The sequence below is a fragment of the Podarcis melisellensis genome, assembly GCF_964234715.1.
Source record: "Podarcis melisellensis genome assembly, chromosome: 8".
NCBI lineage: Eukaryota > Metazoa > Chordata > Lepidosauria > Squamata > Lacertidae > Podarcis > Podarcis melisellensis.
In genome coordinates this window covers 86,943,802-86,960,686 of record NC_138540.1, presented here as the reverse complement: position 1 = coordinate 86,960,686, position 16,885 = coordinate 86,943,802, and the positions used below count along the sequence as shown (strand labels likewise).

At 44.5% G+C, this 16,885-nt stretch overlaps 1 long non-coding RNA gene across 1 annotated transcript; it reads left to right on the top strand.

The window, feature by feature from the left end:
• Positions 1–5,065: 5,065 nt before the first annotated feature.
• Positions 5,066–8,537, top strand: LOC309376274. Its single transcript, XR_014171142.1, has 2 exons — positions 5,066–5,862; positions 8,265–8,537. It is a non-coding gene; the product is annotated as an uncharacterized lncRNA (long non-coding RNA).
• The last annotated feature ends 8,348 nt before the right edge of the window (positions 8,538–16,885 follow it).

Below are 16,885 nucleotides of genomic sequence, written 5' to 3'. Positions count from 1 at the left end.
AACTCTGAAATGCACGAGGAAGGACTGACTTTGCTCTGTCCTGAATCTTCCAACATTCAGCTTCAATGGATGTCCATGTCATGCATAATTTTAGAAACTTCTATCATGATGCCTCATACTTATCTCTTTTCCAAACTACAAAGTCCCAAGAGCTGCAGCCTTTCTTCATTAGGGAAGTTGCTCCTTGATTGGTTTGGTTGTCCTTTTCTAAACTTTTTCTGATTCTGCAATATTGTTTTTGAGGTGAAGCAGCCAGAACTGCACAGTGACATTCTCCAAGGTTATGCTAATATAGTCCCAATGCTGTTTCTGTCCAAATCTCCTAGATTCTGTGCCTTTAACGGCCACCTTGTGGCCAGAGTCAGCCTACTGAACATCTCCAGATGGTACTCAGTGGAGGGAGGTGGACAGGTTGTGTTGTTTAGTCGTTTAGTTGTGTCCGACTCTTTGTGACCCCCTGGACCAGAGCACGCCAGGCACTCCTGTCTTCCACTGCCTCCCACAGCTTGGTCAAACTCATGCTGGTAGCTTCGAGATCACTGTTCCACCATCTCGCCCTCTGTCATCCCCTTCTCCTTGTGCCCTCCATCTTTCCCAACATCAGGGTCTTTTCCAGGGAGTCTTCTCTTCTCCTGAGGTGGCCAAAGTCTTGGAGCCTCAGCTTCAGGATCGGTCCTTCCAGTGAGCACTCAGGGCTGATTTCCTTAAGAATGGAGAGATTTGATCTTCTTGCAGTCCATGGGATTCTCAAGAGTCTCCTCCAGCACCATAATTCAAAAGCATCAATTATTCGGTGATCAGCCTTCTTTATGGTCCAGCTCTCACTTCCCTACATCACTTCTGAGAAAACCATAGCTTTAACTATACGGACCTTTGTTGGCAAGGTGATGTCTCTGCTTTTTAAGATGCTGTCTAGGTTTGTAATTGCTTTTCTCCCAAGAAGCAGGCGTCTTTTAATTTTGTGGCTGCTGTCACCATCTGCAGTGATCATGGAGCCCAAGAAAGTAAAATCTCTCACTGCCTCCATTTCTTACCCTTCCATTTGCCAGGAGGTGATGGGACCAGTGGCTATGATCTTCGTTTTTTTTGATGTTGAGCTTCAAACCATATTTTGTGCTCTCCTCTTTCACCCTCATTAAAAGGTTCTTTAATTCCTCCTCACTTTCTGCCATCAATGTTGTGTCATCTGCATATCTGAGGTTGTTGATATTTCTTCCGGCAATCTTAATTCTGGCTAGGGATTCATCCAGCTCAGCTTTTCGCATTATGAATTCTGCATATAAGTTAAATAAGCAGGGAGACAAAATACAGCCTTGTCATACTCCTTTCCCAATTTTGAACCAATCAGTTGTTCCATATCCGGTTCTAACTGTAGCTTCTTGTCCCACATAGAGATTTCTCAGGAGACAGATGAGGTGATCAGGCACTCCCATTTCTTTAAGAACTTGCCATAGTTTGCTGTGGTCGACACAGTCAAAGGCTTTTAGGTGGACAGGTCTTGGACCACAAATAGTCACAAGCAATCAGAGAGCTACATGGCACCCCAACATGACAGCCTTCTGCAACCTGGTGCCCTCCAGCTGCTTCAGACTACAATGAGTTACAGTCCAAAACAGCTGGAAGGCACAAGGTTGAGCAAGACTGCTCTATGGCATTGGTCTTCAACTGATGGGCCAGGTCCCTAATATTGGGTCACAGCTTGTATAAGGTGGATGGCAAGAACAGCAGAACTCACACCATGCAGATGGTAAAATTGAGAATTAGTCCATAAATGCCTGTTTGCCTTAAAGGTGCATTCCAGGTCAGGAATAGAATTGCTGGCGATGGTGGAGCACACTTTTTGGTTCAAATGCTGCAAAATCTTCTGTTTAGATAGCAGCCACCTACCTTTTGAAAAAAGGGACGCAGGTGGCTCTGTGGGTTCAACCACAGAGCCTAGAGCTTGCCGATCAGAAGGTCGGCAGTTCGAATCCCCGCAACGGGGTGAACTCCCGCTGCTCGGTGCCTGCTCCTGCCAACCTAGCAGTTCGAAAGCACGTCAAAGTGCAAGTAGATAAATAGGTAGCACTCCGGCAGGAAGGTAAACGGCGTTTCCGTGCACTGCTCTGGTTCGCCAGAAGCGGCTTAGTCATGCTGGCCATGTGACCCGGAAGCTGTACGCCGGCTCCCTCGGCCAATAAAGCGAGATGAGCGCCGCAACCCCAGAGATGGCCACGACTGAACCTAATGGTCAGGGGTCCCTTTACCTTTACCTAGTTTTTGAAATCTTCACAGACTCTCTTGTTTTCATTGGAAACACACCCAGAAATATGTGAGAGGTCACCGTTGACCAGAGCCCGCCTCTTTCTGTTTTAAAGTGTTTCTCTGTCATCCATCCCTGCTGGGGTGGTTCTGAGGTTGCCTTTGGCAAGGCCTGTTAGCAAATACACAAACAGCCTTGACCAGAATGTTCACTTGCATGTCAAATGCCTCTGCAAAGCTTTCTCTCTTGCACGAGCAACCGTCAATCATTAACCAGGAGAGGTCATTTCCATCTCATGGTTCAACACAGCCACTCTCTAATGCCAGGGTGGATCCAGAATGAAAGAATAAATACCCCAGTTGATTCTGATATCTCAAGCATTAGTAGAGATTAGAATCCATGATCTACCCAAGACTTCTTGAAGAAGTGGGGGCGGTCTGCTTTTTTAATTACTGGGTTCAAAGGGTGTTTAAGGCATATTTAGACAAAAAGCATTGGGATTGAAACAAGCTAGACAGTAGACCAGTGAGTGGCTGGGGGGGAAAGGAAGTTCTCAAGCAAATTCTCTGAGACTGAATCAACTTGAGAAAAATATCAGATTGATTTTCCTCTGAATTTTAAATTTCCCCATCGTTAATAAATACGTACTGCGTTGTAATAGAGGTTCTAGAAAGATAGAATGAAAAATACTCTATCAAGCTAGATAATGCTTCCCATGATTGTTTTTATGCTATATTGCTGATGGTTAAACATAGAATAAAATGTGTTTTATCAACAAGAGAATATGGATTTAATTTATAAATGTTTCCTTCAGACTGGAGCACAAATACGGTGTGTGGGTGTTGGCAGAAGAGAGCCAGTCCTTTTTTGGGGAGAGGGACCTAAAAGACACAATAGTGTAGTGCCAATGTTATTACCCTCCTACGCCCTTTGACGCGTTTACAGAATCAGTCCAAATCAATTATCATTTTACTCCTTCTCTGTTGGAAAGCAATTAACTTTGCCCCAGTGGCATCTTGCGCCGGCCAAGTTGAGTTTGTTTGGATAGCTTAAAGGAAAACGGGGATGTTAGAAAATTCCACCAGAAATGGAAGCAAGTGGTATACCTTCCCACTGGAGTGCTACCTATTTATGTACTTGCACTTTGACGTGCTTTCGAACTGCTAGGTGGGCAGGAGCAGGGACAGGGCAACGGGAGCTCACCCCGTCATGGGGATTCGAACCGCTGACCTTCAGGCCAAGGCTTAGTGGTTTAGACCACAGCGCCACCCGCGTCCCTTAGTTTTGGTCATAGTGGATAGTAAAATGGACAGCACAGGTTTCAGTGGAAGAATGCAAAGTAGCAGAACACAAAGGGTGTGATAAGCACAGGATGGGGTGGAAATTGCTGCCTCCTTAGAACCCTAAGAGCACATTACTTGGAGATTTGTAGTCCAGTGTTAGCTGTTGCACCACCTGCTGCCAACCACCATGGCTGAAACCCCACATGAGACACAACGCATGGCTCCCTGGGACTCATCAGGTTGTCAGAAATTGTTCCTGGCTGGCTCAGTGTGAGCAATCTCTCACAGCGGCAAGGGTTTCTCTATATTAGATGTGCAATGGGGAAGAGGCAGGTCACCTGGAGAATATTTCCCCCCTATAGGCACCCGGTGGGACGCGGGTGGCGCTGTGGGTTAAACCACAGAGCCTAGGACTTGCCGATCAGAAGGTCGGCGATTCAAATCCCCGCGACGGGGTGAGCTCCCATTGCTCGGTCCCTGCTCCTGCCAATCTAGCAGTTCGAAAGCATGTCAAAGTGCAAGTAGATAAATAGGTACTGCTCCGGCGGGAAGGTAAACGGCGTTTCCGTGCGCTGCTCTGGTTCGGCAGAAGCAGCTTAGTCATGCTGGCCACATGACCCGGAAGCTGTACGCCGGCTCCCTCGGCCAACAAAGCAAGATGAGCGCCGCAACCCCAGAGTCGGCCACGACTGGACCTAATGGTCAGGGGTCCCTTTACCTTTACCTTTATAGGCACCCCATGGCATTTATTCAGAGTTAATCCATGATGTCTGGTGTCCCTTAGACCTGATAGGACAGCTAGGAGATCATGAGAACATGGTCTCAGGGACATGGCCAAGGGGCTCAAGGGGACATGGCCAAGCTGTTCTCCCTTCCCCCGCCACATATTTTCCCTTTGCAAATATATTAGAAACATTTAAGAATTGCACTTCTACAAATATTTAGTACCTAACTGAACTGACAAGTGTCTTAGCTTGGTTCTGAAAGCTGGTCCCAGCTGCCCCTGTTGCTTCCCTGCATGCTCTCTGTTCTGGTTCCCTCCCTGTATTCCCGTTTTGCAAAGAAAACAAGAAGCATGCAACAGCAGGGCACACATTTATTGTGCCACATCTTCTTCCCACCATGTGGAATGAAGATCATGCTCTGCTAGGATGATAATGCTGAGATGACAAAAGCATTCAGCAACACACACAGACACATAGCTGTCAACTCTTCCCTTCTCTTGCGAGGAATCCTATTCGGTATAAGGGAATTTCCCTTTAAAAAAGGGAGACGTTGACAGCTATGCACAGACACAGGCTGCAGTCCTAACCTCAGAACTGATGATACTGGTACAACAACACATCCAAAGTCAACAGGGGACTGCACAACACACACATACATTTTCAGGCTGCTAATAATAATGAGACAAACCTAGACAGCATCTTAAAAAGCAGAGACCTCACCTTACCAACAAAGGTCCGTATAGTTAAAGCCATGGTTTTCCCAGTAGTGATGTATGGAAGTGAGATCTGGACCATAAAGAAGGCTGATCGCCGAAGAATGGATGCTTTTGAATTCTGGTGCTGGAGGAGACTCTTGAGAGTCCCATGGACTGCAAGAAGATCAAACCTCTCCATTCTGAAGGAAATCAGCCCAGTGCTCACTGGAAGGACAGATCCTGAAGCTGAGGCTCCAAGACTTTGGCCACCTCAGGAGAAGAGAAGACTCCCTGGAAAAGACCCTCATGTTGGGAAAGATGGAGGGCACAAGGAGAAGGGGACGACAGAGGACGAGATGGTTGGACAGTGTTCTCGAAGCTACCAGCATGAGTTTGACCAAAGTGCGGGAGGCAGTGGAAGACAGGAGTGCCTGGCGTGCTCTGGTCCAGGGGGTCACGAAGAGTTGGACACGACTAAACAACAACAATAATAATGAAGATTATGAGAAAACAACAGCAGAGAAATTGAGCCACGAATGCAGACACAGGCTGCCATTCTAACCCTGACCCATGCTAATAATGACACCTCGCTCCCTCTCCGAAATAAAATAAGTGAGCACATGTTGGAGGCAGCCAAAAGGGCAGGAATCCTCCCCAAACCCAAGGCCAAGTCAGGCATGAGAAGGCTGCTATTGGATGAGGTGCGGCCGCCATTTTTGCACCCACCTCTGTCACACACAGACACACCCAATGAAGGGAAACTTGTCTTAAAGTTGGGGGGGTATGGGGAAACCGCAAAAGGCACCCATGGGGCTGGGCAAGGCAGAAGGAGGGTAACAGGCAAGGTGCAGCCACCATTTTTGCACCTGTCTCCACACACAGAGAGAGGAAGGAACAAGCTGCCTGTCCTTTCTGAGGTGAATGGCTGCCCTAGATGGCCAGTCTCCATTTTGCTTTGTATATGTGTGTAAAAGGGGGGGGGGGAGTCTGCCCATGCCTGACAGGACATTCACAAGACCAGTTTGACACAGGACAAGGCTTGTGGTTGTGCTGATGCCTCAGGAGGGCTGTGGCGCATAAAACCAGAGCCTGTCATGGGTGGCAAAGGATCTCCTCCCTCTTTTCCAGGCATAGGCAAACTCGGCCCTCCAGATGTTTTGGGACTACAGTTCCCATCATCCCTGACCACTGGTCCTGTTGTAGCACCCTGCTTGTGGTTAACGCTTAGCTGGAATGAAATATTCAACGCAGCAATAGAGAAATTAAAATAATAATTTATTTGTCAGACAAATAAATGAGAGACACAGTGGTATATGGTTACCAAAGCTCTGCCCACTCCAGCCCTGATGGCCAGCACTTATATTTCCTCAGCCCAGCCCCCTTGCTCCTCCTTTGGCTGCCTCTGTCCAATCAGCCTGGTTGAAATTCCTATTGGCTGTTTGCTAGAACCAATCATAAAAGATACACCCATTTCCTATTACCTTTTATGGGAGACAAAGAGCTATATTTCCTTCTATCTTTAAATGGCGAACAAGTAGCCATATATCTTACATTTGCCTCAACAAGGCACCTTAATTACCAGATCACCTCTTGCTCTTCTTGCCCTTTTGCCCTCCAAAACAGATGGTTAATGGTTTTAAATTTTTATCTTAAACAGAGATCAGAGATCTTGGGTTCACATTCTCACACATCATCAATGAAATAAGAATCTAACATAAGAATCTAACATTTCTTACTTTCTAAATCCTTTGCATAATTACATTTAAGCCAATATATTTCATACATAACATATATAGATTTTTAGAAGCAAAGGCCTTTTCAAAGTAAAAACTTCTTCAGTTTACAACCCCCTTTCCTGGCCAGCTGCTTTTCCCATTAGCTCTTGCCCTTTAACCTTATGAAAATGTGGCTAAAGTCTCTAATGGGAGACACATGGTATTATATTTTGTTAAACAATGAATCCTACTATTTACCAACTCTTAATTAGTGCTTTTGCGGCTTGATTGTATTCTGTAGGGTCAGTAACCTAGTAGCCTTTGCTCTCAGCCTGTAATTCCCTTTTTACAACTTTGAGAATTTTGGCTCCTGCTATAAATAAATCAGGGGGCCTTTGTCCAGGAGGATAAACATCTGTCAAAGCCAGCTGGTCTTCTGCCTGGCATAAAAACACACAAGCATCTGCAAATATATATATATTTTTAAGCTCATTTTAAAATACAGGCCTTGATCAGATGCCTCATTGTTAGCTAGGAATCATAGGAGTTGTAGTCCCAAAACATCTGGAGGGCTGGGTTTGCCTATTGTAATAGGAATTTTATGGTCTTAGATATATGGCAATGTTCATAACAGCATGTACAGCACAGGAAGACCGACCTGAAGCCATTTTATTCCTAAACTGAGCAAATGTTTTCTCTGCATGGTCAAAGTGGAAAAGCCTCCCCATTGTCTTTTCCTTCACAAATCCTGTCTTAAGGATATGTCTGTGTTTGAATAAGGTGTGAGCCTGTGACATGGCCCAGGAACTAAGTATTTATCATTACAAAAGACTGGCCAGGCTCCCCAGGCAATCCAATCAAGTAACCTGCCAGACAGGAGATAAACAAAAACAGGAGAAAAACAATATTAAAATTTCTATTTTGGACCACCTTTTCTGTGATGTAGGTGTGATGTATCTGGAGAGTGGTCTTAGGTTACACCCCTTCTGTGATGTATGTGTGATGTTTCTGGGGGTGGTCTTGATCTACAGGGTGGCAATTTCAAAAGTCTTTATAAGGCCTTGCGCGCCATTTTTCTGGGTCCCTCCTTTCCTGCGGGTGAGGGGAGCACCCTGTTGCACAGATCAATAAAGATCAGGCTTACTAGCTTCTTTGCTTCTCAATATTCTCTGGTTGGCCTCTGTTATTTTTCTCCTACCAATAGGGAACCTATGTAAGGACTCTATATGGGCTCTTGGATACCCCATAAGGGAAAAGGGCAATTTTTGTTTACGACACTATGCCTGCTCTTTGCGTTCCAGATCTGCAAAGGGTTTTACCTCAAGGAGTGGGGCTCTGCATTTGTGCGATGCAATCACTGTCACCTGTAATTTTTCACAATAACTTTATATTGGGTCTGGTTTTTGTGGATGTGTGTAGTCTAACCTCTGCATTTTGGGTGTCAGATTGTGGTTTTTTGAGCACCTTCCCTCAGAAACCTCCGGCTTGTCTACCTCCATTCCCTCTTCCCTCGGAGACTTAAGGGGTGAGACATCTAGTGAGGAACCAAATGAGTTCTGGGGTTGTTTCTGTGGAGAAATAAGACCCCTTTTCTGTCTCCTCAGACCAGACAAGGGATGTGAGCAAACTGAGCAGAGGCAATGGAGCCGTCCTCTAGCAGAGGCGTTTTCCCACCTTTTCCTTCTCTCCCGCCATGAAGAGGCTAAATTAATGCCAGGCTCAAAATGGCTCCCTTTAGGTACATGCCTCTTCCTTCCTTCCTTTCTTTCATGACGATTCAAAAGGTTCTCCTGCCCTCTTTCTCCCCCCTGGAGAGAGAGCCCTTCTCGATGGCCCTTCTAAACAGCTACCATCTGAAATAAATTAATCACTACACATGCCTCATTCTGTAATAAATTAATTACTACACACGCCTCACGAGTCCCTGAGGAATTTGGAAGGTTCCTCAGAGGATGGCTTGGAATTGCATTGCTGGGTGAAACTGCAAGATGGCCTTGTCCCTTTTCCTTATTTCCTTAGGCTTTCCCCTCAGCTATTGAAAAGGCAAAGCTGCCTCTCTTTTACCACAGCTTTCCAAGTCATTGTCTTAAGGATCTCTTGAAATTCACGCTGTAGAGTTTCATTTCCTGGGCCAAGGTTTGCACATGAAATAACCCAGGTGCCATTCTGTGTTTTCTGCCTGTGTATTCTTGTAGATGTAAATGTAAAATATTTTTTCTTCTTTCCTTTCTTGGACAAATAGTTTCAAAAAAAATTAAATAGAATTGAGGAGAATTTCTAGAAAGCCCCCAAGCTTTCTTGAATTTCCTTTAAACTGTAGAAATATGGGGCTGGCGGGAGTTCTGCACTGGCTCCCATGGCATGGCAAGTTCCTGCCCATGTGCAGAGTTTTATTTGGCTTCATCTAGCTGGAGAAGCTTTGTTTGCATATTTCTGGCTGCTGTTAAAACATTCAGGAGCCTTTTTAGCTAAATGCACCCGTGTCCATTAGGCATATTCTTTCTCCTTTGACCACAGGGTGTATCCTGGCATCTTGGGTGATGTTGTCCCCATTTTCCTTTTAAAAAAAAAAAATATATATTTATTAACAGTTTAAAGACTATAAAAGAAAGAAAAAGAATTCAACAAAACAATACAATACAATACAAAAAGAAAAACACTACATTACATTAACACTAAAACATTGAATTAACAACACAAAACAAACACAATTTAAAACACATCCAATAATTTCAGTATCTTCTCTTTCATTCACTTGTTTCCACGACCTCCTCACACCTCCCTTTTTGTATTCCACTTCAATTAACTGTTTCAGCAATTCCTTTCCATCTTCCTCTGTTTTCTGTCCTGTAATTTATCTTAACTTATTCTAACCTTATTTTCCCCCTTTAATACATTAAAAGTCTATTTGTACTTAATTCCTTATCACATTTCTGCTAAAGCCATATAACTTCATTCCAACATTTTTCTAACATTCATTGATTTTACAGTATTTCTGTAAATAATCTTTAAATTTTTTCCATTCTTCTTCCACCGACTCTTCTCCCTGGTTGTGCCCATTTTCCACCTCTGCAGGGCACCCATTTGATCCGACCTTCTACCTCAGCCATGCCGCCTCCAATGTTATCTGCTCTGTGGTTTTTGGCCAGCGGTTTGAATATGAGGACAAACAGTTTGTCTTTTGACTTGATGCAACCGAGTAATCTTTGGCTGATGTTAAAACGTTCAGGAGTAGCTTTGGCTAAATGCACAAGCGTCCATTCTTCCTCTTCCTCTTTCTCCTCCGATCGCAGGGGATGTCCTGGCACCTCAGGTGAGAATGGCTATGGGGCCTGATGGTGTCAGGTGCCAACCTGATCTGGCGGTTGTGGTTCTCACAGGGCTGGATTTAGGTTTGATGAGGAGCTACGGAAGGGAATGGGGCCTTTTATATGTCCAGCCCTCCTTTGTCAACAACAAATTGCTGCTGTTTTTTTGAGCTGAATATATGCTATATGGTGATTTATGGGCCTAACAGGTATCTAAAACCATTTGCACATGTTGCCATGCAATCAGTCCATGCAGAATGTAGGCACCCTATACAGTGGTGCCTCGCAAGACGAAAAGAATCCGTTCCGCGATTCTCTTTGTCTAGCGGTTTTTTCGTCTTGCGAAGCAAGCCCATTGACAACTTAGCGGATTAGCGCTACAGCGGTCTAGTGGCTTCTAGCGATCAACTGTTAAGCGGCTTATCAGCGGATCAGCTGTTAAGCGGCTTAGCGGCTTAGGAAAAGGACGAAAAAAGTGGAAAAAAACCCGCAGGGACTCGCAAGATTTTTTCATCTTGCGAAGCAGCCCCATAGGGAAATTCGTTTTGCGAAGCGCCTCCAAAACGGAAAACCCTTTCGTCTAGCGGGTTTTCCGTCTTGCGAGGCGTTCGTCTTGCGGGGCACCACTGTATATAGAAAGCCACTTCCGCCCTGCAGAGGAGGGGGGATTGTGGGCGTCACGGCCCCACCACAAGGGCAGAGGCTGGAGCCAAGCCCGCATGCGACTGGGGCAATCACCGGCCGTGTCACCCCCTGCCCAGCCAAATCAGCTGGCTCTGGGGGTGTGGCCTGCCCTATTTAAACCAGGACGCGGCCAGGGATCTCCCTCTTTGCCGCCCGTCAACTGCTCCTGCTTTTCCCACCCTCCCACTCTTTATTTTTTTTTTTTTTATAAAATTTTTTATTCATTTTAAACAGTATAGAAAACAAAATAGACAATAAAATAGAAAAAGAAAAAGAAAAACATACAAACATACATACATGACTTCCCCAAACCTTCCCATCACTGCACCCTTATTTTTTAAATTAGCTTTAAGCAATCCTTCTTTCAATTTTAAAAGAACAACTTTCTTTAAATTTTCTTAAGTTTAGATTTTAACAGCTATAAATTCTCTAATTTCATAGCCCTTGACATCTTCTCATTCCAAAATTTTACAAAAATTCTTAAGATACACTTTAAATTTTTTCCAGTCCTCTTCCACCGTCTCTCTCCTCTGGTCGCGGATTCTGCCGGTCATCTCTGCTAGTCCCATATATTCAATCACCTTGTTCTGCCATTCTTCCAGAGTAGGTAGCTCTTGAGTCTTCCAATACTTTGCTAGAAGAATTCTTGCTGCCGTGGTTGCGTACATGAAAAAAGTTCTATCTTTCTTTGGAATCGTTTGATCGACCATGCCCAGGAGAAAGGCCTCCGGCTTCTTTGCAAATGTCCACTTTAGGACCTTCTTAATTTCATTATAGATCATTTCCCAGTAGGCCTTAATTCTTTAAAATCATAATGATGGGCGATATGAACGGAGTCGTCTCCACAAACATGGACAAAGCGCAAAGACAAATAATTTCTAAAGATGGGAGATTACCAAAGACCTTTTTCGAGCTGACTGATACCATGGACTTGATTGATATTTGGAGAACAAGGAATCCCCTGGAAAGAGAGGGGACCTTCTTCTCTGAAGCAAAGATGACCTGGACCAGGATTGACCAAATTTGGATCTCTAGCAATCTGGCACCAAGGGTTAAAAAGACAGAAATCTGCCCAAAAACCTGCTCCGATCATAACGCAATAAGGATGGACATGAAACTGACAACAGCTGGAAACTTCAGATGGAGAATGAATGACACCCTATTTGGAGATGATGCTATTTACAAAAAGGCCCAAAAGACATTGAAAGACTACTTCGAGGTGAATTTAAGATCAGATGTGGAAAGAAGAATAGTGTGGGATGCTAGCAAGGCCGTGATGCGTGGTTTCCTAATCCAACAAAATTCTATAAAAAGGAAAAAACAGAATGAGAGAAAAGAAAAAATTTGGGAACAGATGAAAGAAGGAGAAAAGAAATTGAGATCTAAACCCAAGTCTCAAGAGATTTTAAGAGAAATAAAGTACCAACAAACCCAGTATATGGAACTGATAAATCAAGAAATAGAATGGAAAATAAAACAAATGAGGCAAAAGACTTTTGAGTCAGCAGATAAATGTGGGAAACTGCTGTCATGGCAATTGAAAAAGAGGCAAAAGCTGAACACGGTAACATCCCTCGAGGTAGAGGGGAAACTTATCAGTAAACCAAATGAGATCAGTAATTGTTTTCAAAGTTTTTTTAAGAAATTATATGCACAAGGGCCAAAGAATGAACAAGAGATAGAAGATTTTATTAAAAAATATGGACTTTCAAAGATTAGTGAAAATAATAAAAGGATTTTGAATGAGAAAATTACAGACCAAGAAATAGAGGGTGCCATTCAGGGTATGCAATTGGGGAAATCACCAGGACCAGATGGATTGACCGCGAGGTACTACAAAGCACTTAAGGAATGGCTAATACAACCGTTGAAAGAAGTGTGTAATCAAATCATGGAGGGGAAAAAGGCTCCTGAATCGTGGAAGCAAGCATTTATCTCACTCATACCGAAAACAGAAACTGAGAAGCACCAAGTTAAGAACTACCACCCTCCCACTCTTTAAGGTTTTCGTTCCTTGACCTTGCTATGGACCTCGGTTGGTCGCCGTTGAGCGGCCTGGTAGGAATTTTTCCACCTGGCAAATTGGCACCAGCCACTTGGTTTTCGCCTACCTCATAGCAAATCGTCACAACTTTCTTGGTATTGGCAGTTAAGCATTGGTATTGCTCTGTAGTTGGAAGAGGGGTGGTAGCGCCCTCACCTGACCTGTATATTGAAGGGTAATCTGATAAAGGATTCCGGGGGGGGGGGCGTGGCCCTGTCCGAAGTCTGGGGAGGTGAGGGCCTAAGCCATGCCCCCTAGCGGTGACCCTGGGGGAGTTCCTAGTTGATGTGCATCAGCAGGACTCCCCCAACTGGTGGTTAACCCGTCAAGTGGAAGGGCTGAAGCCAGATATAGTCTGTTAGGACCAATGCCTAAGCCAAAACCGCTCATCACCTGTAACCAATAAAGTTGTGGCCTTATTTAGCTCATTAACCTTAATAATTGTGTCATGTGTCTTTATTTTCACTGGGGGGGGGCGGGAACTCACCACGCAAATGAGCAAACCAGTGATATTTTAGGGAGCAGCCTAGCAGGCGGGGCCCATGACTTACATCGCAGGAGCCCACACAACACAAAACTGTTTTTGTATGTAGGTTTTATTTTATTTCTTTTTTATCTTACATTTTGGAAATGTACATCCAGTTTTTTCCCCTTTACATTTTTGGGGAGCCCCTAAGAGAGTGGGGCCCTAAGCTATAGCTTGCTTAGCTTATACGTAAATCCTGCACGGGGTTCTCACTCCTGGTCTCCTCAGCAGCTTCTGCTTCCATTCCAGCATCCATTTCCGGTGGAGCTGAGGATTCAGGTGCCCATTCCTGACCCAGCTACAGAGGTGCTTCATCCCTCCCCAGTTAATGGAGGGAGCAAGCTGCAGGGACGGATCCTGGTGGCAGCTTGCAGTCTGTTTGCTTGGGGTGCTCATCTCTGCCAGGTGGTTACCAAGATGGGGGGGGGTGGCCTGGGGCATTGGTTGAGACCTACAGTCTTCATCTTTGGATGCCGAAGGCTGATCCATACAGGCTATTCCTTGGTGGAGGCCTATGGGACTAGACAGGGCTGGAGATGACTCAAAGGGGCTTTTCTGGCAAGGTTGCTGGAGATGACTCAAAGGGTTGCTTTTCTGGCTGACTCAAAGGGGCTTTTCTGTGCAACAACAGCAGCAAGAATACTTATTGCAAAGTATTGGAAGACAGAAGATTTACCCACCCTGGAAGAGTGGCAGATGAAGGTGATGGACTATATGGAATTGGTGGAAATGACTGGCAGAATCCGAGACCTGGGAGAAGAGATGGTGGAAGAAGACTGGAAGAAATTTAAAGACTATTTGCAGAAACACTGTAAAATTACTGAATGTTAAAATGATGTTGGATTGAAAATAAGTGATATTAGCAACAAAGCTATTAAGAATATGCAAAATGAGTCGATAAGGGATGGAAATATAGAGTTACAATATGTTAAGAATAGAGTTAAGATAAATGAAAGAGTGTAAGGATTTGCTGATCTGATTATGTAAATGGGAATACAAAAAGGGGAGGTGTGAGGAGGTCAAGGAAACAAGCTAATGAGTTTAAAGTTACAAAACATGGATTTGTTTTTAATTCTTTTTTATCTATTTGTTCTTTGTATTTTGTATTTTTATTAATTTTTTATTTTTTATGTATTTTTGTGAGTTTTCTTGTTTTTTTCTTGTTTTTTTCTTTCCATATGTCTTTCTTGTATTCTGTAAAGCTATGTTTTTGTAAAATCTCAATAAATATTTTATAAAAAAACAAAACAAAGGGGCTTTTCTGGCAAGGTTGTCGACGCTTTGTTTCCCACAAGGCGGGTATCTACCAACAAAATGCACAGGGAAGTTGCTTTTCATTTTGTTTTAAATAAGCAAATACCATACAGTGGTACCTTGGGTTAAGAACTTAATTCGTTTCGGAAGTCCGTTCTTAACCTGATGTACCACTTTAGCAAATGGGGCCTCCTGCTGCTGCCGCTCCACCGCCGCGCAATTTCTGTTCTCATCCTGAAGCAAAGTTCTTAACCCGAGGTACTATTTCTGGGTTAGCGGAGTCTGTAATCTGAAGCATCTGTAACCCGAGGTACCACTGTATTTTTCCATGTATAAGACTAGATTTTTTTCTTTTAAAATTATGTTAAAAATTGGGGGCGTCTAATACACAGGTATAAGACGCCCCACATTTTCTTGATTTGGAGTTCTCCAAACAGTGGGTGTCTTATACGTGGGTGTGTGTTATACACGGAAAATACGGTAAATCCTGGTGCTGCTCCACCGAGACTGACTCAGGAAGGATGGGATGAATAAGGAGTTGGGCTGTACCATGATTAAAATGCCACCTGCCATTTTAAGCAGTGTTCTAGACAGTTTGGCTGGTCCAATCTTGTCTTCACGTCAGATGCTTTGAGGACATCTGGGACTCGGCTACATTAGTCCAAAAAACCCAACCCGCCCCCAACACTTTGAATGTGTTATAAACATGAAACACCAGATGGCGCCAGAGAGCAAACAAAAAATTCTATGAATTTTTTTTACATAATATTTTTCCCCTTTTGTTATAATTATTTAATTTCTGACTTATTTGTAGCATCATGTTTTCACCCCTGTGTATAGATCCACCCCTCTTCTACTTGGGTTTGTTGTTGTTGTTGTTGTTTAGTCGTTTGGTCAAACTCATGCTGGTAGCTTCGAGAACACTGTCCAACCATCTCGTCCTCTGTCGTCCCCTTCTCCTTGTGCCCTCCATCTTTCCCAACATCAGGGTCTTTTCCAGGCAGTCTTCTCTTCTCATGTGGCCAAAGTCTTGGAGCCTCAGCTTCAGGATCTGTCCTTCCAGTGAGCACTCAGGGCTGATTTCCTTTAGAATGCAGAGGTGTGATATTCTTGCAGTCCATGGGCCTCTCAAGAGTCTCCTCCAGCACCAGAATTCAAAAGCATCCATTCTTTGGCGATCAGCCTTCTTGATGGTCCAGCTCTCACTTCCATACATCACTACTGGGAAAACCATAGCTTGAACTATACGGACCTTTGTTGGCAAGGTGATGTCTCTGCTTTTTAAGATGCTATCTAGGTTCCTGGAGCAGGAACTGGCAAGCCACTCCAGTATCCCTGCCAAGAAAACTCCATGGACAAAGACAACCAGGATTAGTGGAAGGTAATTTGCTACTCTAAATCTCATACTGATTTCTTCCCACCCGGAGGAATCTTCCATTTGTCCCTTTCTCTTCTCATTCCTCTCCCTCTCTTGTTCAGGGAATTGAAGTCTTCCTTGCACTGAGATCCGTGCTGAGAGACCCCAAACATCTTGCAAAATCAGAAAGATTCGACCCTTAACACTTCCTGGATGAGAACGGACAGTTCAAGAAGAATGAGGTTTTTATGCCATTCTCTTTTGGTGAGTCCATTTGTGTGTGTGTGTGTTTACAACAAATAATAGCTCAACATGGGACTCTCCCACACTTCCACTTGCGTGCCAAGGCCCTGTGGCTACATCACGGCCTAAGTGATAAATAACCAGACAAGACAACAAAACCACTTCCGAACTCGAGAGGATTATTTTCTTGCAGGAGATGCAGCCAATCGGCTGACCTGGGGGGGGCGTGGCTTGCACGATATCACACTGGCACAGCCAGGGAACTTTTGCCACCTCAGCTCATCGGGTTTCCCACCCTCCCACCCTTCAAGGTTTCTCTTTTGACCTTGCTATGGACCTCGGTTGGTCGCCATTAAGGGGCCTGGTAGGATTTTTTTTGCACTTGGCAAATTGGCAGCAACCACTTGGTTTTTCGCCTACCTCGTAGCAAATCGTCACAACTTCCTCGGCATTGGCGGTTAGGCATTGGTAGGGGTATTGTTATGTAGATGTGTTGGGGGGGAGGAGCGCCATCACCTTCCCCCAAATCAAAGGGCAGTCCGGTAAAGGATTCCGGGGGGCGTGGCCCCATCCAAAGCCTATGGAGGTGAAGGCCTAAGGCATGCCCCCAATCGGTGACCCCGGGGGAGTTCCTAGTTGATGTGTATCAGCAGGACTCCCCCTACCGGTGGTTAACCCTTGTCGGTCTTCAAGCAATCGGGCTGAAGCCAGATAGTCGGTTAGGACCAATACCGCTCATTCCTGTAACCAATAAAGTTGTGGCCATTTTTTGCCCATTAACCTAAATATTTGTGCCATGTGTCTTTATT